Genomic DNA, 25,619 nt, shown 5'->3' with positions numbered 1-25,619 from the left:
CGAACTTCGCAGCAATATTCGTTGCCAGAAAACCATCACTAAGTTGACTGCGCATTATTTGGAAAAAAGACACACTCTGTCAAGTTCTTGTCGCGCCTCACTAAATGAGATGGGTTACAGAACGAGATGGAACTACGTTTCCCAGAATGCCAAGCTTTTCAGGAGGCGGGGTATATAAGGAAGACACTTCCTCCACCTGGTGTCGGATATTTTGGATCTTGACCGCTAATGCCAATTGAAGTCTCTATGTTCTGCGCTGTTGTAGCGAGGGACGGAGAGTTTGCTGTATCGTTGTGTTCTTGGGTCCTCCGTTGGCGAGCCTTCTTGCATCGGCTCTTGCGGAGGACATCTATCGTTGGCTTTGTTCACGTTTTGCTTTTGTTATGTGTCTCCATTGGCGAGCCTTCTTGCATCGGCTCTTGCGGAGGACACGACTCGTGGTCCTTTGATTATAGTTTCGCTGTTTCCTTTTTCAACGGCTATTGCGGAGGAAATACCTTTGTTTGTTTTGTTAATACAATCCAGCAATCCTCTGTTGGCGAGCCTTTTTGCATCGGTTATTGCGGAGGATTATTGGTATAGGTCCCAGGCTTGGGACGAAGGAGCTCGACTCCAGAAGTTACCGTGCAACAATACAGGTAGCTCTTTTCATACTTTACTTTTGGGTGACGTAACCCTCACGTTTGTTTTTGGGAGAGATTGTGTCACGCTATCTTCAGATTGCAAAGTCTACTCCTCTTCACCACCTACGGGAAGGGAGAATAGGGTATGTGTTTCAATTCTTTCCGGTCATAGAGTTAGTAGAAACAAGATACCTTGGGTTGTTACAGGAGTGATTCTTTGTGTGTTATAGGGGAAGTCAGATGCATGCCGAAAGTATATGTTCTCAGAAAGAAGAGAAGTATCTCCTGAGTTACAGCAGGCCACTTTCGAGTCACAGGTAGAGAGCTGTTCGTGTCCTGCCATCAGATATTGGCATGGTGTGATTATCTTAGAACCTGTACTAATCATTGTGTTATCTGTCTTCACAGCTCTCCCTCCCCGCAGTCCCCTTCCTTTCCTTCCCGTTTTGCCCTCATCTGATCCTTCCTTAGCCCACTGCTATTACAGCAATCAGGGCTTGGATAGATCTGGAGATGGCCTATTAAACAGCACGCTGATCCTGAGGACGGAGAGGACAACAGAATATCCGACCCACGATTTATTATCCTCCTGATCAGTGTGGTTGTTATGGCTACTCTGGATGATGTGTTGGCGGCCCTGGTGCTGGTTCAATCAGAATTGATTGCATCCAGGCAAGAAAACACAGACTTAAGGAATAGGTTAGATAACATCCAGAGAAACCCTTTTAGTGCAGGGACTTCGGGGTCTGGTACTCCCAGTCCAGTAGTAGTGGAAATACCACCCAGCATCCCACTAGCGAATCCGGAACGATTTAAAGGGGATGCAGGGTCAGTGCAAGTGTTCTTAACGCAAGTGATGATGCATTTCTCTTGCAAACCCCGATCGTTTCCCACCAACCAGGCAAAGGTAGCGTTTGTCATTTCATATTTAGTCGGGGGACGCGGCTCATTGGGCAGTCCCGTTCATTCAAAGAAACGACCCATTGCTACATGATTGGGATGCTTTTCAGATCGAGTTTACGAAAGTGTTCGACAGAAGGGCAGACACATATACCGCGGACAAGGAGTTGCTAGAATTACGTCAAGGGAATCAGGACATTTTGACTTATCTGAATACCTTTAGACGGTTGGTCACTGAGACGAAGTGGCCTGAGGCTAAGCAAACATCTTTGTTCCATCAGGGATTAACCGAAGAGATGAAAGATATCATCACTCAAATCGATTGACAGCCGGTTTCATGCGAAGAGCTAATAAACCTGGTCTTACGCTTGGATAATAGGATCAGGAATCGAAAAGGGGATTCTAGATCCAAAAATAGAACCATTCCATCCTCTAGCCCGGTCAAAACCAATGACAGTCCTGTACCCCCAGGCCCTGAACCCATGGAGATTGGGGCTGTCCGAGCAGCCTTAACCGCTTCAGAGAAAGAACAGAGGCGCAAAAATGGACTCTGTCTTTATTGCGGCAAAAAGGCCATTTTGTTAGGGAATGCCCTGTCAAACCTAAGTTTTCCAAGTTCGGTTTAAATCGGGGTGTCTCAGCAGCTATGGAAAAACTGGCGGAAAACTGAAGGACTCTGGGGGTAATGAAGGGGTTCCCTGGAGTCGTGTTAGTATCCCTTCTATGTTGAATACTGTAGTGGGAGCACAGCATTTATTCATCAACATCGTATTCATGATCAATATGGTGGAGGTGAATACGCAAGCCATGGTGGATTCGGGGGCTACTGGCTTTTTCATGGACATGGCGGAGGCTGAGAGATTAGGCATACCTCTGGTCCCTAGAGAGGCTTGTAACGATGTCTTTGCGGTGGATGGCAGGAAATTGGATATAGGGCCCATAGGCTATCAAACGGCCAAGACAGAGATGAGGTTTGGGTGTCACAGAGAATGGGTTACCTTTAGCATAATCAAGGCTCCCCAATATGGGGTGATTCTAGGCACACCATGGCTGAAACAACACAATCCCGACATAAATTGGGAGACAGACACAATTGTAATGAATTCCAGACATTGTGAGGAGCATTGTTTTAGATACACTCAGAGTCCTTCGTTCGCTTTGGCATGTGGGGAGTGCATGGCCACGGCAGCAGAGAAGGAAGTAACACTACCAGAGATATACGTGGAATATGAAGGGGTGTTTGATGAGGTATTAGCAGAAGGGCTACCGTATGATTGCCAGATCGGATTGGTTCCTGGGGCAGTGATTCCAAAGGGTAGACTGTATGCTTTGACCGAACCAGAAAACCTCCATCTGAGAACGTACCTGGATAAACTGTTGGGATTGGGGTTTATACGCCCTTCAAGGTCACCTGCGGCATCCCCTTTATTCTTCATTCCCAAGGCTAATGGGGAATTGAGAGCCTGCGTTGACTTTAGAGGCCTCAACGCGGTAACGGTGAAGAATAGATACCCCTTGCCCTTGATTAACGTATTGCTAGAACAGGTGAAAAAGGCCACGATCTTCACTAAATTAGATTTGAAGGGAGCATACCATCTAGTAAGATTGAGAACTGGAGACAAATGGAAGACAGCCTTCAAGACCAGGTATGGGCTATTCGAATACCTGGTCATGCCGTTCGGGCTGTGTAACGCCCCTGCGGCGTTCCAGTTCTTCTTAAACGATGTGTTAAGAGAAATCCTGGATCGTCATGTAATAGTGTACATTGATGACATCCTTATTTATTCTGAGTCTGAAGAGCTGCATGTACAACATGTCAAATCAGTACTGAGCATTCTACTACAAAACAGTCTGTACTGTAAACTGTCCAAGTGTGACTTCCATGTCACCACAGTGGAGTTCTTGGGTGTCATGCTCACCCCCCATGGGCAAGAAATGGCTGAACGCAAGATCCAGGCTGTTCGTGATTGGCCAATTCCTCGAAACATCAAGGATGTTCAATGTTTTCTTGGATTCGCCAACTTCTATCAGCGTTTTATCAACCAGTTCTCGAATGTGGTGGCTCCCATAACACGACTGTTGAAAAAGGATCAGTGTTTTGTGTGGGATGAGAAGGCACAGGAAGCATTTGTGACTCTGAAAGGGGCGTTTGTAACTGCACCAGTATTGACTTATCCTAATCCGGACATACCATTCATAGTAGAGGCCGACGCCTCAGAGGTTGCTATAGGAGCCATACTATCACAATGTCACGAGCTCACAGGGCAATTGCATCCAGTGGCCTTTATGTCTAGGAAGCTTACTGGGGCGGAAGTAAATTACTGCATAGCGGAAAGGGAACTCCTGGCGATCAAGATCGCCTTCACAGAATGGAGACATTTCCTAATGGGTGCCAAGCACATGGTGACGGTTTATAGTGATCACAGAAACCTTCAATTCATGTCTGCTACTAGACATCTCACCCCTAGACAGCTCCGTTGGATGCTTTTCTTTTCAGAATTCCATTTCACCATCACTTTCCGTCCGGGAGCAGACAATCGAAAGGCGGATACCTTGACCCGGCAATCATCCACAAAGACTCCTGATAAGGGGATGGACGCTCCTATAGTGGACCCCACCAATGTAGTCTGTGTCATCCAACCTGATGCCTTTTTGCATGGAATACGGAATGGGGTGAGGTTTGGTTCTTGGAAGAGGTGGTTGCAGGCACATCCCGAATGGCAGATGAGACACGGTTTTCCGGTGAACAAAGGGCGCTTGTTGATTCCTACAGAACCCCTGCAGAAGCAGATGTACCAATGGTGTCACTCTTCTCCAAGCGCTGGACATGTGGGAGTGGAAAAAACATTAGAACTGATCAAACGCAGATGTTGGTGGCATCGCTAGGAGTTGATGTCAGGAGGTGGGTTGCAGGCTGTGACATTTGTGCCCGAGTCAAGTCAGACCATCGTCGCCCTGCGGGGCTGCTTCAGCCCATGCCTACCCCGTCTATTCCTTGGGAACGTATCTCATTGGACTTTGTGGTAGGACTGTCTAGAGATCAGGGGTGTACAGCTGTGTTGGTAGTCATTGACTATTTGACTAAGATGGGGCATTTCATTGCTTGTCCACAGGTACCCACGGCAGGTCAACTGGCACAACTACTCATGGTTCATATTGTACGTCTGCATGGTTTACCAGCTGTCATTGTGTCGGACAGGGGCTCGCAATTCACTGCAAGGTTTTGGAAGGTGTGGTGCTCCTCCCTTCATATCGAGATGGCCCCGTCCACTAGCTTCCATCCCCAAACTGATGGACAGACTGAGCGTCTCAACCAAACATTGAAACAGTTCCTGAGGTGTTATGTGTCCCAGGGTAAGAACAACTGGGTGGAGTATCTGTGGCTGGCGGAGGCTGCATACAATAATGCAACTCATTCGGCCACGAAAGTCTCTCCTTTCTATTGTACCTATGGTCGTCATCCCCGGTTTCTTCCTTTTTTGCAACCCTTCAGAGAAGACAAGGTTCCTGAAGCGGCTAGGAGAGTTTCTCAACTCAAGGACATATTGGAACAGGCTCAGTGCATCCTGAGGGCTTCGAAGGTGGCATACAAAGCCTCTGCGGACAAACGGCGACGCCCGGGCCCTTTGTATCAAGTAGGGGACTGGGTTTTGGTTGTCCACCCGGAACTTCAGGTTCAGAAAATACAGCGTCTTCAACCCTCGCTACATCGGTCCCTATCAAGTGGTGAAGTGTGTCAATCCTGTGGCTGTTAAACTGAAGCTGCCTCTGCATCTGCGTATTCATCCTGTTTTCCATGTGTCTCTACTCAAGCCATCGGCATCGGTTGTGCAACGCCTTCCTCCTCCTCTGGTGGTTCCTGATGGTTTGGAGTACGAGGTGGAAGGTATCCTGGATTCTCGGTGGCAAGGGAGAGGACTTCGGTATCTGGTGGCCTGGAAGGGCTACGGACCCGAGGAAAACTCGTGGGAACCAGCGTCTGGGGTCCATGCACCCCGTTTGGTGGCTGATTATCATCGGAAGTATCCTTTGCGTCCTGGCCCCCTTAGGCACTCTAGGTGAGGGGGGATGTACTGTCAAGTTCTTGTCGCGCCTCACTAAATGAGATGGGTTACGGAACGAGATGGAACTACGTTTCCCAGAATGCCAAGCTTTTCAGGAGGCGGGGTATATAAGGAAGACACTTCCTCCACCTGGTGTTGGATATTTTGGATCTTGACCGCCAATGCCAGTTGACGTCTCTACGTTCTGCGCTGTTGTAGCGAGGGATGGAGAGTTTGCTGTATCGTTGTGTTCTTGGGTCCTCCGTTGGCGAGCCTTCTTGCATCGGCTCTTGCGGAGGACATCTATTGTTGGCTTTGTTCACGTTTTGCTTTTGTTATGTGTCTCCGTTGGCGAGCCTTCTTGCATCGGCTCTTGCTGAGGACACGACTCGTGGTCCTTTGATTATCTTTTCGCTGTTTCCTTTTTCCTCCGTTGGCGAGCCTTTTTTCAACGGCTATTGCGGAGGAAATACCTTTGTTTGTTTTGGTAATACAATCCAGCAATCCTCCATTGGCGAGCCTTTTTGCATCGGCTATTGCGGAGGATTATTAGTATAGGTCCCAGGCTTGGGACGAAGGAGCTCGACTCCAGAAGTTACCGTGCAACAATACAGGTAGCTCTTTTCATACTTTACTTTTGGGTGACGTAACCCTCACGTTTGTTTTTGGGAGAGATTGTGTCACGCTATCTTCATATTGCAAAGTCTACTCCTCTTCACCACCTACGGGAAGGGAGAATAGGGTATGTGTTTCAATTCTTTCCGGTCATAAAGTTAGTAGAAATAAGATACCTTGGGTTGTTACAGGAGTGATTCTTTGTGTGTTACAGGGGAAGTCAGATGCATGCAGAAAGTATATGTTCTCAGAAAGAAGAGAAGTATCTCCTGAGTTACAGCAGGCCACTTTCGAGTCACAGGTAGAGAGCTGTTCGTGTCCTGCCATCAGATATTGGTATGGTGTGATTATCTTAGAACCTGTACCAATCATTGTGTTATCTGTCTTCACAGCTCTCCCTCCCCGCAGTCCCCTTCCTTTCCTTCCCGTTTTGCCCTCATCTGATCCTTCCTTATCCCACGGCTATTACAGCAATCAGGGCTTGGATAGATCTGGAGATGGCCTATTAAACAGCACGCTGATCCTGAGGACGGAGAGGACAACAGAATATCCGACCCACGATTTATTATCCTCCTGATCAGTGTGGTTGTTATGGCTACTCTGGATGATGTGTTGGCGGCCCTGGTGCTGGTTCAATCAGAATTGATTGCATCCAGGCAAGAAAACACAGACTTAAGGAATAGGTTAGATAACATCCAGAGAAACCCTTTTAGTGCAGGGACTTCGGGGTCTGGTACTCCCAGTCCAGTAGTAGTGGAAATACCACCCAGCATCCCACTAGCGAATCCGGAACGATTTAAAGGGGATGCAGGGTCAGTGCAAGTGTTCTTAACGCAAGTGATGATGCATTTCTCTTGCAAACCCCGATCGTTTCCCACCAACCAGGCAAAGGTAGCGTTTGTCATTTCATATTTAGTAGGGGACGCGGCTCATTGGGCAGTCCCGTTCATTCAAAGAAACGACCCATTGCTACATGATTGGGATGCTTTTCAGATCGAGTTTACGAAAGTGTTCGACAGAAGGGCAGACACATATACCGCGGACAAGGAGTTGCTAGAATTACGTCAAGGGAATCAGGACATTTTGACTTATCTGAATACCTTTAGACGGTTAGTCACTGAGACAAAGTGGCCTGAGGCTAAGCAAACATCTTTGTTCCATCAGGGATTAACAGAAGAGATGAAAGATATCATCACTCAAATCGATCCACAGCCGGTTTCATGCGAAGAGCTAATAAACTTGGTCTTACGCTTGGATCATAGGATCAGGAATCGAAAAGGGGATTCTAGATCCAAAAATAGAACCATTCCATCCTCTAGCCCGGTCAAAACCAATGACAGTCCTGTACCCCCAGGCCCTGAACCCATGGAGATTGGGGCTGTCCGAGCAGCCTTAACCGCTTCAGAGAAAGAACAGAGGCGCAAAAATGGACTCTGTCTTTATTGCGGCAAAAAAGGCCATTTTGTTAGGGAATGCCCTGTCAAACCTAAGTTTTCCAAGTTCCGTTTAAATCGGGGTGTCTCAGCAGCTATGGAAAAACCGGCGGAAAACTGAAGGACTCTGGGGGTAATGAAGGGGTTCCCTGGAGTCGTGTTAGTATCCCTTCTATGTTGAATACTGTAGTGGGAGCACAGCATTTATTCATCAACATCGTATTCATGATCAATATGGTGGAGGTGAATACGCAAGCCATGGTGGATTCGGGGGCTACTGGCTTTTTCATGGACATGGCGGAGGCTGAGAGATTAGGCATACCTCTGGTCCCTAGAGAGGCTTGTAACGATGTCTTTGCGGTGGATGGCAGGAAATTGGATATAGGGCCCAAAGGCTATCAAACGGCCAAGACAGAGATGAGGTTTGGGTGTCACAGAGAATGGGTCACCTTTAGCATAATCATGGCTCCCCAATATGGGGTGATTCTAGGCACACCATGGCTGAAACAACACAATCCCGACATAAATTGGGAGACAGACACAATTGTAATGAATTCCAGACATTGTGAGGAGCATTGTTTTAGATACACTCAGAGTCCTTCGTTTGCTTTGGCATGTGGGGAGTGCATGGCCACGGCAGCAGAGAAGGAAGTAACACTACCAGAGATATTCTTGGAATATGAAGGGGTGTTTGATGAGGTATTAGCAGAAGGGTTACCGCCACATAGGCCGTATGATTGCCAGATCGGATTGGTTCCTGGGGCAGTGATTCCAAAGGGTAGACTGTATGCTTTGACCGAACCAGAAAACGTCCATCTGAGAACGTACCTGGATAAACTGTTGGAATTGGGGTTTATACGCCCTTCAAGGTCACCTGCGGCATCCCCTTTATTCTTCATTCCCAAGGCTAATGGGGAATTGAGAGCCTGCATTGACTTTAGAGGCCTCAACGCGGTAACGGTGAAGAATAGATACCCCTTGCCCTTGATTAACGTATTGCTAGAACAGGTGAAAAAGGCCACGATCTTCACTAAATTAGATTTGAAGGGAGCATACCATCTAGTAAGATTGAGAACTGGAGACGAATGGAAGACAGCCTTCAAGACCAGGTATGGGCTATTCGAATACCTGGTCATGCCGTTCGGGCTGTGTAACGCCCCAGCGGCGTTCCAGTTCTTCTTAAACGATGTGTTAAGAGAGATCCTGGATCGTCATGTGATAGTGTACATTGATGACATCCTTATTTATTCTGAGTCTGAAGAGCTGCATGTACAACATGTCAAATCAGTACTGAGCATTCTACTACAAAACAGTCTGTACTGTAAACTGTCCAAGTGTGACTTCCATGTCACCACAGTGGAGTTCTTGGGTGTCATGCTCACCCCCCATGGGCAAGAAATGGCTGAACGCAAGATCCAGGCTGTTCGTGATTGGCCAATTCCGGGAAACATCAAGGATGTTCAATGTTTTCTTGGATTCGCCAACTTCTATCGGCGTTTTATCAACCAGTTCTCGAATGTGGTGACTCCCATAACACGACTGTTGAAAAAGGATCAGTGTTTTGTGTGGGATGAGAAGGCACAGGAAGCATTTGTGACTCTGAAAGGGGCGTTTGTAACTGCACCAGTATTGACTCATCCTAATCCGGACATACCATTCATAGTAGAGGCCGACGCCTCAGAGGTTGCTATAGGAGCCATACTATCACAATGTCACGAGCTCACAGGGTAATTGCATCCAGTGGCCTTTATGTCTAGGAAGCTTACTGGGGCGGAACTAAATTACTGCATAGCGGAAAAGGAACTCCTGGCGATCAAGATCGCCTTCACAGAATGGAGACATTTCCTAATGGGTGCCAAGCACATGGTGACGGTTTATACTGATCACAGAAACCTTCAATTCATGTCTGCTGCTAGACATCTCACCCCTAGACAGCTCCGTTGGATGCTTTTCTTTTCAGAATTCCATTTCACCATCACTTTCCGTCCGGGAGCAGACAATCGAAAGGCGGATGCCTTGACCCGGCAATCATCCACAAAGACTCCTGATAAGGGGATGGACGCTCCTATAGTGGACCCCACCAATGTAGTCTGTGTCATCCAACCTGATGCCTTTTTGCAGGGAATACGGAATGGGGTGAGGTTTGGTTCTTGGAAGAAATGGTTGCAGGCACATCCCGAATGGCAGATGAGACACGGTTTTCCGGTGAACAAAGGGCGCTTGTTGATTCCTACAGAACCCCTGCAGAAGCAGATGTACCAATGGTGTCACTCTTCTCCAAGCGCTGGACATGTGGGAGTGGAAAAAACATTAGAACTGATCAAACGCAGATGTTGGTGGCATCGCTAGGAGTTGATGTCAGGAGGTGGGTTGCAGGCTGTGACATTTGTGCCCGAGTCAAGTCAGACCATCGTCGCCCTGCGGGGCTGCTTCAGCCCATGCCTACCCCGTCTATTCCTTGGGAATGTATCTCATTGGACTTTGTGGTAGGACTGTCTAGAGATCAGGGATGTACAGCTGTGTTGGTAGTCATTGACTATTTGACTAAGATGGGGCATTTCATTGCTTGTCCACAGGTACCCACAGCAGGTCACTTGGCACAACTACTCATGGTTCATATTGTACGTCTGCATGGTTTACCAGCTGTCATTGTGTCGGACAGGGGCTCGCAATTCACTGCAAGGTTTTGGAAGGCGTGGTGCTCCTCCCTTCATATCGAGATGGCCCCGTCCACTAGCTTCCATCCCCAAACTGATGGACAGACTGAGCGTCTCAACCAAACATTGAAACAGTTCCTGAGGTGTTATGTGTCCCAGGGTAAGAACAACTGGGTGGAGTATCTGTGGCTGGCGGAGGTTGCATACAATAATGCAACTCATTCGGCCACGAAAGTCTCTCCTTTCTATTGTACCTATGGTCGTCATCCCCGGTTTCTTCCTTTTTTGCAACCCTTCAGAGAAGACAAGGTTCCTGAAGCGGCTAGGAGAGTTTCTCAACTCAAGGACATATTGGAACAGGCTCAGTGCAACCTGAGGGCTTCGAAGGTGGCATACAAAGCCTCTGCGGACAAACGGCGACGCCCGGGCCCTTTGTATCAAGTAGGGGACTGGGTTTGGTTGTCCACCCGGAACTTCAGGTTCAGAAAATACAGCGTCTTCAACCCTCGCTACATCGGTCCCTATCAAGTGGTGAAGTGTGTCAATCCTGTGGCTGTTAAACTGAAGCTGCCTCTGCATCTGCGTATTCATCCTGTTTTCCATGTGTCTCTACTCAAGCCATCGGCATCGGTTGTGCAACGCCTTCCTCCTCCTCTGGTGGTTCCTGATGGTTTGGAGTACGAGGTGGAAGGTATCCTGGATTCTCGGTGGCAAGGGAGAGGACTTCGGTATCTGGTGGCCTGGAAGGGCTACGGACCCGAGGAAAACTTGTGGGAACCAGCGTCTGGGGTCCATGCACCCCGTTTGGTGGCTGATTATCATCGGAAGTATCCTTTGCGTCCTGGCCCCCTTAGGCACTCTGGGTGAGGGGGGATGTACTGTCAAGTTCTTGTCGCGCCTCACTAAATGAGATGGGTTACGGAACGAGATGGAACTACGTTTCCCAGAATGCCAAGCTTTTCAGGAGGCGGGGTATATAAGGAAGACACTTCCTCCACCTGGTGTTGGATATTTTGGATCTTGACCGCCAATGCCAGTTGACGTCTCTACGTTCTGCGCTGTTGTAGCGAGGGACGGAGAGTTTGCTGTATCGTTGTGTTCTTGGGTCCTCCGTTGGCGAGCCTTCTTGCATCGGCTCTTGCGGAGGACATCTATCGTTGGCTTTGTTCACGTTTTGCTTTTGTTATGTGTCTCCGTTGGCGAGCCTTCTTGCATCGGCTCTTGCTGAGGACACGACTCGTGGTCCTTTGATTATCTTTTCGCTGTTTCCTTTTTCCTCCGTTGGCGAGCCTTTTGTCAACGGCTATTGCGGAGGAAATGCCTTTGTTTGTTTTGGTAATACAATCCAGCAATCCTCCATTGGCGAGCCTTTTTGCATTGGCTATTGCGGAGGATTATTGGTATAGGTCCCAGGCTTGGGACGAAGGAGCTTGACTCCAGAAGTTACTGTGCAACAATACAGGTAGCTCTTTTCATACTTTACTTTTGGGTGACGTAACCCTCACGTTTGTTTTTGGGAGAGATTGTGTCACGCTATCTTCAGATTGCAAAGTCTACTCCTCTTCACCACCTACGGGAAGGGAGAATAGGGTATGTGTTTCAATTCTTTCCGGTCATAGAGTTAGTAGAAACAAGATACCTTGGGTTGTTACAGGAGTGATTCTTGGTGTGTTACAGGGGAAGTCAGATGCATGCCGAAAGTATATGTTCTCAGAAAGAAGAGAAGTATCTCCTGAGTTACAGCAGGCCACTTTCGAGTCACAGGTAGAGAGCTGTTTGTGTCCTGCCATCAGATATTGGTATGGTGTGATTATCTTAGAACCTGTACCAATCATTGTGTTATCTGTCTTCACAGCTCTCCCTCCCCTCAGTCCCCTTCCTTTCCTTCCCGTTTTGCCCTCATCTGATCCTTCCTTAGCCCACGGCTATTACAGCAATCAGGGCTTGGATAGATCTGGAGATGGCCTATTAAACAGCACGCTGATCCTGAGGACGGAGAGGACAACAGAATATCCGACCCACGATTTATTATCCTCCTGATCAGTGTGGTTGTTATGGCTACTCTGGATGATGTGTTGGCGGCCCTGGTGCTGGTTCAATCAGAATTGATTGCATCCAGGCAAGAAAACACAGACTTAAGGAATAGGTTAGATAACATCCAGAGAAACCCTTTTAGTACAGGGACTTCGGGGTCTGGTACTCCCAGTCCAGTAGTAGTGGAAATACCACCCAGCATCCCACTAGCGAATCCGGAACAATTTAAAGGGGATGCAGGGTCAGTGCAAGTGTTCTTAACGCAAGTGATGATGCATTTCTCTTGCAAACCCCGATCGTTTCCCACCAACCAGGCAAAGGTAGCGTCTGTCATTTCATATTTAGTAGGGGACGCGGCTCATTGGGCAGTCCCGTTCATTCAAAGAAACGACCCATTGCTACATGATTGGGATGCTTTTCAGATCGAGTTTACGAAAGTGTTCGACAGAAGGGCAGACACATATACCACGGACAAGGAGTTGCTAGAATTACGTCAAGGGAATCAGGACATTTTGACTTATCTGAATACCTTTAGACGGTTAGTCACTGAGACGAAGTGGCCTGAGGCTAAGCAAACATCTTTGTTCCATCAGGGATTAACCGAAGAGATGAAAGATATCATCACTCAAATCGATCCACAGCCGGTTTCATGCGAAGAGCTAATAAACTTGGTCTTACGCTTGGATCATAGGATCAGGAATCGAAAAGGGGATTCTAGATCCAAAAATAGAACCATTCCATCCTCTAGCCCGGTCAAAACCAATGACAGTCCTGTACCCCCAGGCCCTGAACCCATGGAGATTGGGGCTGTCCGAGCAGCCTTAACCGCTTCAGAGAAAGAACAGAGGCGCAAAAATGGACTCTGTCTTTATTGCGGCAAAAAAGGCCATTTTGTTAGGGAATGCCCTGTCAAACCTAAGTTTTCCAAGTTCCGTTTAAATCGGGGTGTCTCAGCAGCTATGGAAAAACCGGCGGAAAACTGAAGGACTCTGGGGGTAATGAAGGGGTTCCCTGGAGTCGCGTTAGTATCCCTTCTATGTTGAATACTGTAGTGGGAGCACAGCATTTATTCATCAACATCGTATTCATGATCAATATGGTGGAGGTGAATACGCAAGCCATGGTGGATTCGGGGGCTACTGGCTTTTTCATGGACATGGCGGAGGCTGAGAGATTAGGCATACCTCTGGTCCCTAGAGAGGCTTGTAACGATGTCTTTGCGGTGGATGGCAGGAAATTGGATATAGGGCCCATAGGCTATCAAATGGCCAAGACAGAGATGAGGTTTGGGTGTCACAGAGAATGGGTCACCTTTAGCATAATCAAGGCTCCCCAATATGGGGTGATTCTAGGCACACCATGGCTGAAACAACACAATCCCGACATAAATTGGGAGACAGACACAATTGTATTGAATTCCAGACATTGTGAGGAGCATTGTTTTAAATACACTCAGAGTCCTTCGTTTGCTTTGGCGTGTGGGGAGTGTATGGCCACGGCAGCAGAGAAGGAAGTAACACTACCAGAGATATACGTGGAATATGAAGGGGTGTTTGATGAGGTATTAGCAGAAGGGCTACCGCCACATAGGCCGTATGATTGCCAGATCGGATTGGTTCCTGGGGCAGTGATTCCAAAGGGTAGACTGTATGCTTTGACCGAACCAGAAAACGTCCATCTGAGAACGTACCTGGATAAACTGTTGGAATTGGGGTTTATACGCCCTTCAAGGTCACCTGCGGCATCCCCTTTATTCTTCATTCCCAAGGCTAATGGGGAATTGAGAGCCTGCATTGACTTTAGAGGCCTCAACGCGGTAACGGTGAAGAATAGATACCCCTTGCCCTTGATTAACGTATTGCTAGAACAGGTGAAAAAGGCCACGATCTTCACTAAATTAGATTTGAAGGGAGCATACCATCTAGTAAGATTGAGAACTGGAGACGAATGGAAGACAGCCTTCAAGACCAGGTATGGGCTATTCGAATACCTGGTCATGCCGTTCGGGCGTTCCAGTTCTTCTTAAACGATGTGTTAAGAGAAATCCTGGATCGTCAGTAATAGTGTACATTGATGACATCCTTATTTATTCTGAGTCTGAAGAGCTGCATGTACAACATGTCAAATCAGTACTGAGCATTCTACTACAAAACAGTCTGTACTGTAAACTGTCCAAGTGTGACTTCCATGTCACCACAGTGGAGTTCTTGGGTGTCATGCTCACCCCCCATAGGCAAGAAATGGCTGAACGCAAGATCCAGGCTGTTCGTGATTGGCCAATTCCTCGAAACATCAAGGATGTTCAATGTTTTCTTGGATTCGCCAACTTCTTTCGGCGTTTTATCAACCAGTTCTCGAAAATCCCATAACACGACTGTTGAAAAAGGATCAGTGTTTTGTGTGGGATGAGAAGGCACAGGAAGCATTTGTGACTCTGAAAGAGGCGTTTGTAACTGCACCAGTATTGACTCATCCTAATCCAGACATACCATTCATAGTAGAGGCCGACGCCTCAGAGGTTGCTATAGGAGCTATACTATCACAATGTCACGAGCTCACAGGGCAATTGCATCCAGTGGCCTTTATGTCTAGGAAGCTTACTGGGGCGGAACTAAATTACTGCATAGCGGAAAAGGAACTCCTGGCGATCAAGATCGCCTTCACAGAATGGAGACATTTCCTAATGGGTGCCAAGCACATGGTGACGGTTTATACTGATCACAGAAACCTTCAATTCATGTCTGCTGCTAGACATCTCACCCCTAGACAGCTCCGTTGGATGCTTTTCTTTTCAGAATTCCATTTCACCATCACTTTCCGTCCGGGAGCAGACAATCGAAAGGCGGATGCCTTGACCCGGCAATCATCCACAAAGACTCCTGATAAGGGGATGGACGCTCCTATAGTGGACCCCACCAATGTAGTCTGTGTCATCCAACCTGATGCCTTTTTGCAGGGTATACGGAATGGGGTGAGGTTTGGTTCTTGGAAGAGATGGTTGCAGGCACATCCCGAATGGCAGATGAGACACGGTTTTCTGGTGAACAAAGGGCGCTTGTTGATTCCTACAGAACCCCTGCAGAAGCAGATGTACCAATGGTGTCACTCTTCTCCAAGCGCTGGACATGTGGGAGTGGAAAAAACATTAGAACTGATCAAACGCAGATGTTGGTGGCCATCGCTAGGAGTTGATGTCAGGAGGTGGGTTGCAGGCTGTGACATTTGTGCCCGAGTGAAGTCAGACCATCGTCGCCCTGCGGGGCTGCTTCAGCCCATGCCTACCCCGTCTATTCCTTGGGAACGTATCTCATTGGACTTTGTGGTAGGACTGTCTAGAGATCAGGGGTGTACAGCTGTGTTGGTAGTCATTGACTATTTGACTAAGATGGGGCATTTCATTGCTTGTCCACAGGTACCCATGGCAGGTCAACTGGCACAACTACTCATGGTTCATATTGTATGTCTGCATGGTTTACCAGCTGTCATTGTGTCGGACAGGGGCTCGCAATTCACTGCAAGGTTTTGGAAGGCGTGGTGCTCCTCCCTTCATATCGAGATGGCCCTGTCCACTAGCTTCCATCCCCAAACTGATGGACAGACTGAGCGTTTCAACCAAACATTGAAACAGTTCCTGAGGTGTTATGTGTCCCAGGGTAAGAACAACTGGGTGGAGTATCTGTGGCTGGCGGAGGTTGCATACAATAATGCAACTCATTCGGCCACGAAAGTCTCTCCTTTCTATTGTACCTATGGTCGTCATCCCCGGTTTCTTTCTTTTTTGCAACCCTTCAGAGAAGACAAGGTGCCTGAAGCGGCTAGGAGAGTTTCTCAACTCAAGGACATATTGGAACAGGCTCAGTGCAACCTGAGGGCTTCGAAGGTGGCATACAAAGCCTCTGCGGACAAACGGCGATGCCCGGGCCCTTTGTATCAAGTAGGGGACTGGGTTTGGTTGTCCACCCGGAACTTCAGGTTCAGAAAATACAGCGTCTTCAACCCTCGCTACATCGGTCCCTATCAAGTGGTGAAGTGTGTCAATCCTGTGGCTGTTAAACTGAAGCTGCCTCTGCATCTGCGTATTCATCCTGTTTTCCATGTGTCTCTACTCAAGCCATCGGCATCGGTTGTGCAACGCCTTCCTCCTCCTCTGGTGGTTCCTGATGGTTTGGAGTACGAGGTGGAAGGTATCCTGGATTCTCGGTGGCAAGGGAGAGGACTTCGGTATCTGGTGGCCTGGAAGGGCTACGGACCCGAGGAAAACTCGTGGGAACCAGCGTCTGGGGTCCATGCACCCCGTTTGGTGGCTGATTATCATCGGAAGTATCCTTTGCGTCCTGGCCCCCTTAGGCACTCTAGGCGAGGGGGGATGTACTGTCAAGTTCTTGTCGCGCCTCACTAAATGAGATGGGTTACGGAACGAGATGGAACTACGTTTCCCAGAATGCCAAGCTTTTCAGGAGGCGGGGTATATAAGGAAGACACTTCCTCCACCTGGTGTCGGATATTTTGGATCTTGACCGCCAATGCCAGTTGACGTCTCTACGTTCTGCGCTGTTGTAGCGAGGGACGGAGAGTTTGCTGTATCGTTGTGTTCTTGGGTCCTCCGTTGGCGAGCCTTCTTGCATCGGCTCTTGCGGAGGACATCTATCGTTGGCTTTGTTCACGTTTTGCTTTTGTTATGTGTCTCCGTTGGCGAGCCTTCTTGCATCGGCTCTTGCTGAGGACACGACTCGTGGTCCTTTGAGTATCTTTTCGCTGTTTCCTTTTTCCTCCGTTGGCGAGCCTTTTTTCAACGGCTATTGCGGAGGAAATACCTTTGTTTGTTTTGGTAATACAATCCAGCAATCCTCCATTGGTGAGCCTTTTTGCATTGGCTATTGCGGAGGATTATTGGTATAGGTCCCAGGCTTGGGACGAAGGAGCTCGACTCCAGAAGTTACCGTGCAACAATACAGGTAGCTCTTTTCATACTTTACTTTTGGGTGACGTAACCCTCACGTTTGTTTTTGGGAGAGATTGTGTCACGCTATCTTCAGATTGCAAAGTCTACTCCTCTTCACCACCTACGGGAAGGGAGAATAGGGTATGTGTTTCAATTCTTTCCGGTCATAGAGTTAGTAGAAACAAGATACCTTGGGTTGTTACAGGAGTGATTCTTTGTGTGTTACAGGGGAAGTCAGATGCATGCAGAAAGTATATGTTCTCAGAAAGAAGAGAAGTATCTCCTGAGTTACAGCAGGCCACTTTCGAGTCACAGGTAGAGAGCTGTTCGTGTCCTGCCATCAGATATTGGTATGGTGTGATTATCTTAGAACCTGTACCAATCATTGTGCTATCTGTCTTCACAGCTCTCCCTCCCCGCAGTCCCCTTCCTTTCCTTCCCGTTTTGCCCTCATCTGATCCTTCCTTAGCCCACGGCTATTACAGCAATCGGGGCTTGGATAGATGTGGAGATGGCCTATTAAACAACACGCTGATCCTGAGGACGGAGAGGACAACACACTCTGAATGATATGCATTGGACGATAATAGAGCACCTGAATGCAGGATTTGAGACAAAGCTGTTCGAGAAGGAGCAAAGATGGATTTATCGTCTAGCCACCGATCAGAAAGGCTCAAACAATGATATCCCCAGGGGTACAGTCATGAGGCGATGATATAATAGGGATATGGTTGTGAAGCATCTGAGTACTATCCTCTAACTATCCCTAGAGCATAGAGAATAAAGAAAAGATTTGCTGAATTTTCCCAGCCCCTGACAGTACTTGATGCGATCTGGAGACAGAATGTAGGGCACAACCCACATGACACTGAGAGATGATACTCTACATATGTTGATATGGGTAAATATATCAGAAATATCTAGATATACATTAGAGGTTCAGGTGAGAAGTAAGGGCGGTCATTAAATACATCTTGTCCTTGTAGTTACGAGTGTGTTTATTACTTTTGTTCTGGGGCCCAATATTTTCCTTTTCTTTCTTTAAAGAAATTCCTCCAAAATGGGTACACAACCAGATAATGGCCGGATTATCATACTGGTGCATATATAGGTGCCATCATCGGCAAGCATAATGATAGTACACAAGGCTCGACAGACATTGATAGAATATTGCTTCCACTTTCTAGTTTCTAGTTTTAGAACTAGTTCTATGAATGATTCAAACTGACATTTGACAGCACATATGGTTGTTATTAAAGCACTTTGGTTCGTACCAACTATGCCGTAATGCTTGAAAATCATGATTACAGTGCACAAGCGAATACATCTAAAGCCCATTGATGAGGAGAGGGTGCGTGCCTGCACTTTGTTATAATCAATGTGTGGAATAAAGCATCAATGATGTGAATACTCCCCCTCGCACCCTGCTCTGAACAGGATAGCTGCCCGGGACAACTGCCACACAGATGGCTGATCAACGAAGGAAAAAGGGCAATATTTTTAGACAATACTTGATGTAAAAGAATATATCTTGAGCTATAAGCAATGATCGGGTCTCGAACATCGGCCCGTGTCGGAATAATGCTTAACGTTCCCTTTAAATTGTGAGCCTTCACCGATGGACGCAGAGTCACGTCAGTCACGTGATCGGAACCTCCAGGTATTCAAAATACGCCGCTCCCATGGGCCCCCTCACTGTTCGGGCCGACGGCAACGCTGCATGTAGGTAGTCGGTGGGGAGTCGCGCGTGTTGAAGTAAGTGGTTCCTTTTCACGCTTAACATAACGGAGTAGTTCTGGTTATGAGTTCCTTGATTTAAAACCTAATCAGAGTAAAATCGCTAACCTACCTGTTTACATGTAGTTTAGACACGGCGTGAAGATCACCCGCGCCGCCTGAGCCCAGGAAGAGGGTACTCGCCCCTTATAAAGTGAGTGCTTCTCTATACCATTACCATGTTAAGTCCGAGTCTTCCATGTTGAGGAAAGACATTTTTTAAAAGTGGCCACATGATTTTGGCTAGTACTTTTAAATGAGTGCTGCTGCTACTATGACTCTATTATCTACACTGTACACAAGTAACAGGGACAAAATAAGGGGTTCCTATGGTGCACTGCTTTTGATAGAATTTTTGTTTCTGCAAAATAGCGGCAAACTGAACCCGGCCCTTTATAATTAATGAAGAGGTGGGTCCACAACCTCTAAGAAGGCAAACGGAGGATCACCACTTGGGTGATAACACTTGAGAATGGTTAATGCATGCAATATGTGAATGAAAGTGATATACACATGTTGGTTGGGACTAGTTGACAAAGAAAACTACCCAATTATATGTCAGTCTATGTCTCTATATGTTATTATGTTTGTCCCCCTTCTCTCCTATCTTTACAGATATGACAGCAGAAACATGTTGACCATTTGTAATTAAGGACACGGGTTTCATAACATAGAACCCTGGATAGTCCCTTTTGCACTGTTTTTAATTCAATACTGGTTGCCCTTTATTAAAATTTTTTACAGGTTACAACCATGTATTTTTTAAAGTCACTCACTTTAAATTCACTTATTAGTTGTAGCACTGTTGCACACACCACAATCAGCTCAGCTGTAACACAGGCGTTGTAGCACTCTGGGGAGACATTCGGTCACCCCAGCGGGAACCCTATGATGAAGCATGTCACCAATTAGTGGTGAGTGAGGGTTCTTTTATAAAGAGAAAGATTTTCCTTTCTCTTTCTGTGCATGCACAAGGGCAAGGTTTGCCCCTTTTTTTGGGAGTATCACTAACTCTTCTTTGCCTTTTTTAGGGGGTCATAATTAGATTGGGATCCACTTACTAATGTTAGCTGTTCCTTGTTCTTTCACAAACTAAAAATATTCTTTTTCACCTTTTTCACTAACCAACTCTTTAGTTGTTTAACAATAATTGACAGGGGTACAGGAGTGACTGCCTAAAAGCCTGACTCTCTAGTTGATATTTTTGGAAACAAAGAAAAGGACATTTGATTAATCACCGTAAACTGAGTTGCGAAACACCTGACAAAAGGGAATTTTACTATTTAGCTCTTTTGCAACTTTTCAAGCCATGGCGTTCAGAATTGGAATTACTTGGAGATTTTGAGAGCTATGAAGATTCCTTCAATGCAACTAAAGATACTATAGAATGTCCTGTTTTTGCTAATTATGTCAAAATGTTGAATGACGAAATTGAGCAAGAAGCTACAATTGCAGCTGAGATTGCTAGAGATAGTTCTCAAGACTGTCAAACTTCTCCATTGAGTCAGGACCCACTAGGAGAACCAATTGTTCTAAATGAAGCAGCAACTGCTATGGAAGAGGTGGAAACAGTAATGTATCAAGGTCAAGAACATCTAACAAACTTAGGAAACTTAGACGAACAACTAAATCTTGAGCAGAAAGGAATATATGAGCAAGTGAGACAACAGATCGACTATGGATTTCATCATGAGAAAAAAGAGTACTCTTGCTCATCATTTGAACCTATCCATATGTATGTGAGTGGACAAGCTGGAACAGGAAAAAGTTTTTTATTTAAAGTAATCACACCTTTTCTACAGAAAAGAACTGAGTTGCATTTGTCTTGTGATGTCACTGCTCCAACTAGGTTGGCGGCACAAAATATTAAAGGAATTGCTTTTCATTGTTTATTAATGCTACCAGTAGAGCATGACAACAAATTACAATAGCACAAGCTATCTGGAGAAGCTTCTTATGAAGTTTCAAGAGTGTTGAAGAAAATGAAGCTTCTCATTATTGATGAGGTAAGCATGGTCTCAAACTTAATGCTTACCTTTGTACATTTAAGAATGCAGCAAATTCTTAAAACAGAGTATGACATATTATTCGGAGGAAAACACGTCATAGTTTTTGGAGATCTTCTACAACTTACTCCTTTGAACAGGACAGCCAGTGTTTAAAACACTCGAGCATGAAGATACTAAAAAGTCTTTGGGGAGTATTGGCAATGTAAGCATTTGGTCACATTTTCACTATAAGGAACTTACTACAAATATGCGACAATCAAATGATGTTGATTATGGAACTATTCTTCAAGATATAAGAATTGGAAAATTGACCAAACATGGAAAACAAGGTTTACAGACACGATTACTTTCCAATTTTTTTCCAAATGCAAATATTGTCCCACAGAAAATATACATGAGAATTGCAGAAAACAAATCTGTAATCTGCTTAATGCCAACACTGAGTGAATGTTCTATATTCAATGAAGAAATGTTCAAGTTGGAAAATGAAGAAATTATAAAATTGGAAGCAAATAATAAAATAGAACATAAGAGAATCAGTATTATTTTGAGTGAAAACTTGAAGAGGAAATTGGATTCTTTAAAGAAATCGATAAGTAAAACTGCTGGTTTAGAAAAGAATTTGTATGCATGTGTAAATTGTAGAGTAATTTTGCGACGTAATTTGGATGTGCAAAAAGGTTTAGTAAGTGAAGCAATGGGTTAAATTGTTAATTTTGTTAATTATGTAAACAGAGCTGGCATTGAATTTTTGAAAATCAAATTTGATGAAATAGCTGAAGTACGACAAGTTAGTCATTATGAAGCTCGTTTTTTGCTTGTAAAAGATTTGTATGTCTGCAGAAAACAGTTTCCTGTTTGTTTAGCATATGCGGTGACCATTCATAAATCTCAAGGTTTGAGTGTAGATTGTGCTTTAGTGAATATTGGAAGTCCCGTGTTTAAAGAAGATATGGCATATGTTGCTTTGTCTCGAGTCAGAACTTTATCTGGATTGTACTTGATTGATTTTGATGAGAAAAAGATTTCTGCAGATACAAACTGTGTGTAGAGTATAATAGGTTAAAAAGAGAATATGCACCCAATTTAGGTCAATATCCAGTGATTGAAAAGCGTGTGGTAGTACTAGGTATAAAAAGAAGATTTCAGAATATCGGTTCTGAAACTGTAGAGAAAAAAAAAACAAGATGAAGTTGCGCCTCCAAGCAAAAAGACAAAGGACAGAGTTGAAGAGAATGTTGGTTATCGATTTGAAAATAGTTCTGGTGTCAACTGCTATGCCAATGTGGTTGTAAATGTTGTTTTTTTTCTTCAAAGTTTCCAACAGCAAATTGTAGAAAATCGGGACAAAAGATTCTGTTCATTGTTGAATTCTGTTTATGAGAAATGTACTAGTGATAAAAGTGAAATACAAAGTGTTTCTGATATTCGAAATGTTTTGGACATATGTTCTGGTTCTACTCAATTTACACAGAATATTCAGCAAGATTGTCAGGAATTTTTAATGTTTATGCTTGGTGTACTGGGAGATGAAAGTATAGATGTTGTATGTATGTATGTATGTATACTTGTAAAGCGCACTGTTACCCCGTTACGTGGCGTCCTGGCGCTGTATACCGCTGGGGAACCTTTTTGGCCTTTCTTATGAATGGCACCATGACTGTCGAAATTGTTTGTTTACATGTAGCACTGACATAGACACTGAGAGATTCATATATTTGACTTTACCTGACTGTGAATCAGTGTATTTTAACAATCTAATTAGAGGAGCAAGTCAAAACATGGAGTGTAGCCAATGTAAATCAGAAACGTCATCAACAATCTTTATACAAAGATATGGACAATATGTTATTTTAATGCTGCAACGTTGTAGAACTGATGGAACAAAATTGAAAACTTTAATAAAAAATGTTGTAGCTGGTCAATGTTCAATATCAGGAAGAACTTTTATAGCTGTTGCTATTATTTTTCATGATGGACCTTCTACCACATCTGGACATTACATTGTTTATTTAAAATGTCTGAAAGGTTGGATACAGTGTAATGATACTTAATTAGTTTTTAAGAAATGTTTGCCCAAAGAGTTACCAAATTCTTACCTAATATTTTTAAAGACAAAATTTTAAGATCAAAATGTGCCCTTTAGGATTAGTGCTGTTAAGGTAGATTACTCTGGTGTTGTAGAGTATTTTGTAAGTGAGAGTGAGGAGCTTAAAGGTGATCCTTGTCGTTAATATTGAGTTAGTGTAGGTTTATCAGGTGGTGGGTGACGTGGGTACAGCCGGGGACATTGATGATCAGTCAGGTAGTGGTCTTTTGGATTTGTTGTAGTTGTTGTAGGTGTTTGGCTAAAACTCATGTGTAGAGTCTTGTACCACAGTGTAGTCTACTGCTGATGAGGGCCTGTGTCACTATTCTTCTTTGGGTTAGGATCCACTTGTAAATGTTGCGGAGCATGTGGAGGGTGTTATAGCAGTACGAGGACACGGTGTAGGCTTGCTTACACATGGAGAGGGAGCAGTTGAGGTTGAATCCTATGTTGTGCACATGGTTAGTGGGTGTTGCTATTCTTCACACTATAGTCAGGTAGCAGGAGATGTCTGAGGCTGATGGAGTGGGTCTGAGGATGAGTACCTTCATCTTCTGCAAGTTTGTGTTTACAGTTCTGCTCTTTATGTAGTTGGTGACGTCCTTCATTGTGTCGTGGAGGTTCCTTTTGGTGGTATGTGGCTTCTTGGTGATGAAGAGGATGAGCTGGGTGTTCTTTGTGTAATAGATGTTGTTGAAGTTGTGATGGTGGCCTACTTGTGTTAGGGTAGCCATGTAGATGATGAACAGCGTCGGATTGATGGATGAGTCCTGGGAGACCAGTAGATGATGTTGGTGGTTTTGGAACAGAAGGCTGAGAGGCGAACGTTCAGGATTACTATTGAACAACTTCCAAACAAAGGACTTGATGCATACTATTTGGCTGTAAGGAAAAGTGTGCGAAACCATTAAGGACTTTTTGCTGTGTATTTTCTCAGCATCTACTTGTAAGTAACATTATTTACAGTTTAAGAAAATTAATCAGAATATATTGTTATTTTATGATTGCTTGAAATATCTTATATTTACGTAAGAAATTGCTCTTAGAAAAAAACATTTAAGATATGTTTTATTTCTATTTTTTATATTGTTATTGACAATGTTGACTGGATTTTTTTAAGATATCCTTATGGATTGTCTTTTTTTTGCCCGCTGTTATGTGATGAGTACTATTGAACTCACTGTTTGTAGTGAAATTCCATATATTCTGAGAACAGCAAAAAAGGCAAATGAAATAATTTACAAATAATTTTGTGTTGTAAAATATATCTAGTAACTGTGTTTTTTGTATCCTCCACAGGTGACAATTTTACAATATATACTTTTTTATTATTTATTATGCTTAACGTAAGTACAAGTAACTGACTCAGTTGTGGCCCGTGGAGGGAGTTGTGGTGAGGTAGGCAAATGGGGCGGGGGAGAGGCAGGGTGTGGGGTTAGAAACAGCAGATTCTGGATGATTGCAGGTAAGTAAACAATTAAATTAATAAAATGAATTTAGTATCCTGCGCCCTACATCGCAAAATGTGATGCAGGACACGGAAAAAAGTCGCATATTATCAACAAAAGGCGATACATTATCGCTGCTTTTATCGGCAGCAAAAATTCCGATAAAACAGTAATAATGGGCTTCATAATAGAGCCTTGGAAATTCCCATAGCAGCCCAGGTTCTGGTGTTAACTTGGGCTGTTATGGGAATTCACAAGGGCCTATTATCAAGCCCTTTATCGCCGCTTTATCTGCAGTTTTCCTGCTCATAAAAGCGGGGATAATCTTAATAATGTCTTTCTGTTGACAAAAACGCATTGCAATGCCTGTGACTTACGTCCTTCAAATTAGTTTTTAGGTATATGTGTGACCAAGTCTGATAACATCAGAGTTTAAGGACAAACACCGTGATGTCTGTGCCTCGAAATCTCGTTGATCACAAAGAAAATAGGAGGACGATAAAATGAAAGTAACAGATGTAATAAAAAAAATGTGATAAACTACTAAAATGGCGGTGGACATAGTACAGAATCAACGTTTGGTGCCTCGGCACTACGTTCCAAATAAATGTAGATACAATAAGATTATTAATATGTTACAAAAGTACAGCAGCGAATGACACACACGACCCGGGAAAACAAAGCGCCAAATGTAATACCTGAAATAAAGAAAGCTCTGTTTGTTGAACTTGAAGAAAATGAAAAAAAACATGGGCTTCAAAACGAGGCTGCCCATGCTTAGAGAGTACAACTGCTACACAAAAAAAGGAAAGTTTTACATACTGTCATAGAAATGAAGGGGCATATTATCAATAAAACGTGATACATTACCACCGCTTTTATCGCCAGTAATTGCTGATAAACCGGCGATAATGGGCTTCATAACAAACCCTTGTCAATTCCCATTGAAGCCCATGTTAACACCAGAACGTGGGCATCTATGAGAATTAACAAAGGCGTATTATCAAGACCATTTTCACTGTTTCATCGCCACTTTCATGCCCATAAAAC

Source organism: Lissotriton vulgaris, chromosome 5 (assembly GCF_964263255.1).
Source record: "Lissotriton vulgaris chromosome 5, aLisVul1.2, whole genome shotgun sequence".
Taxonomy (NCBI): domain Eukaryota; kingdom Metazoa; phylum Chordata; class Amphibia; order Caudata; family Salamandridae; genus Lissotriton; species Lissotriton vulgaris.
This window is presented reverse-complemented; position numbering follows the sequence as displayed.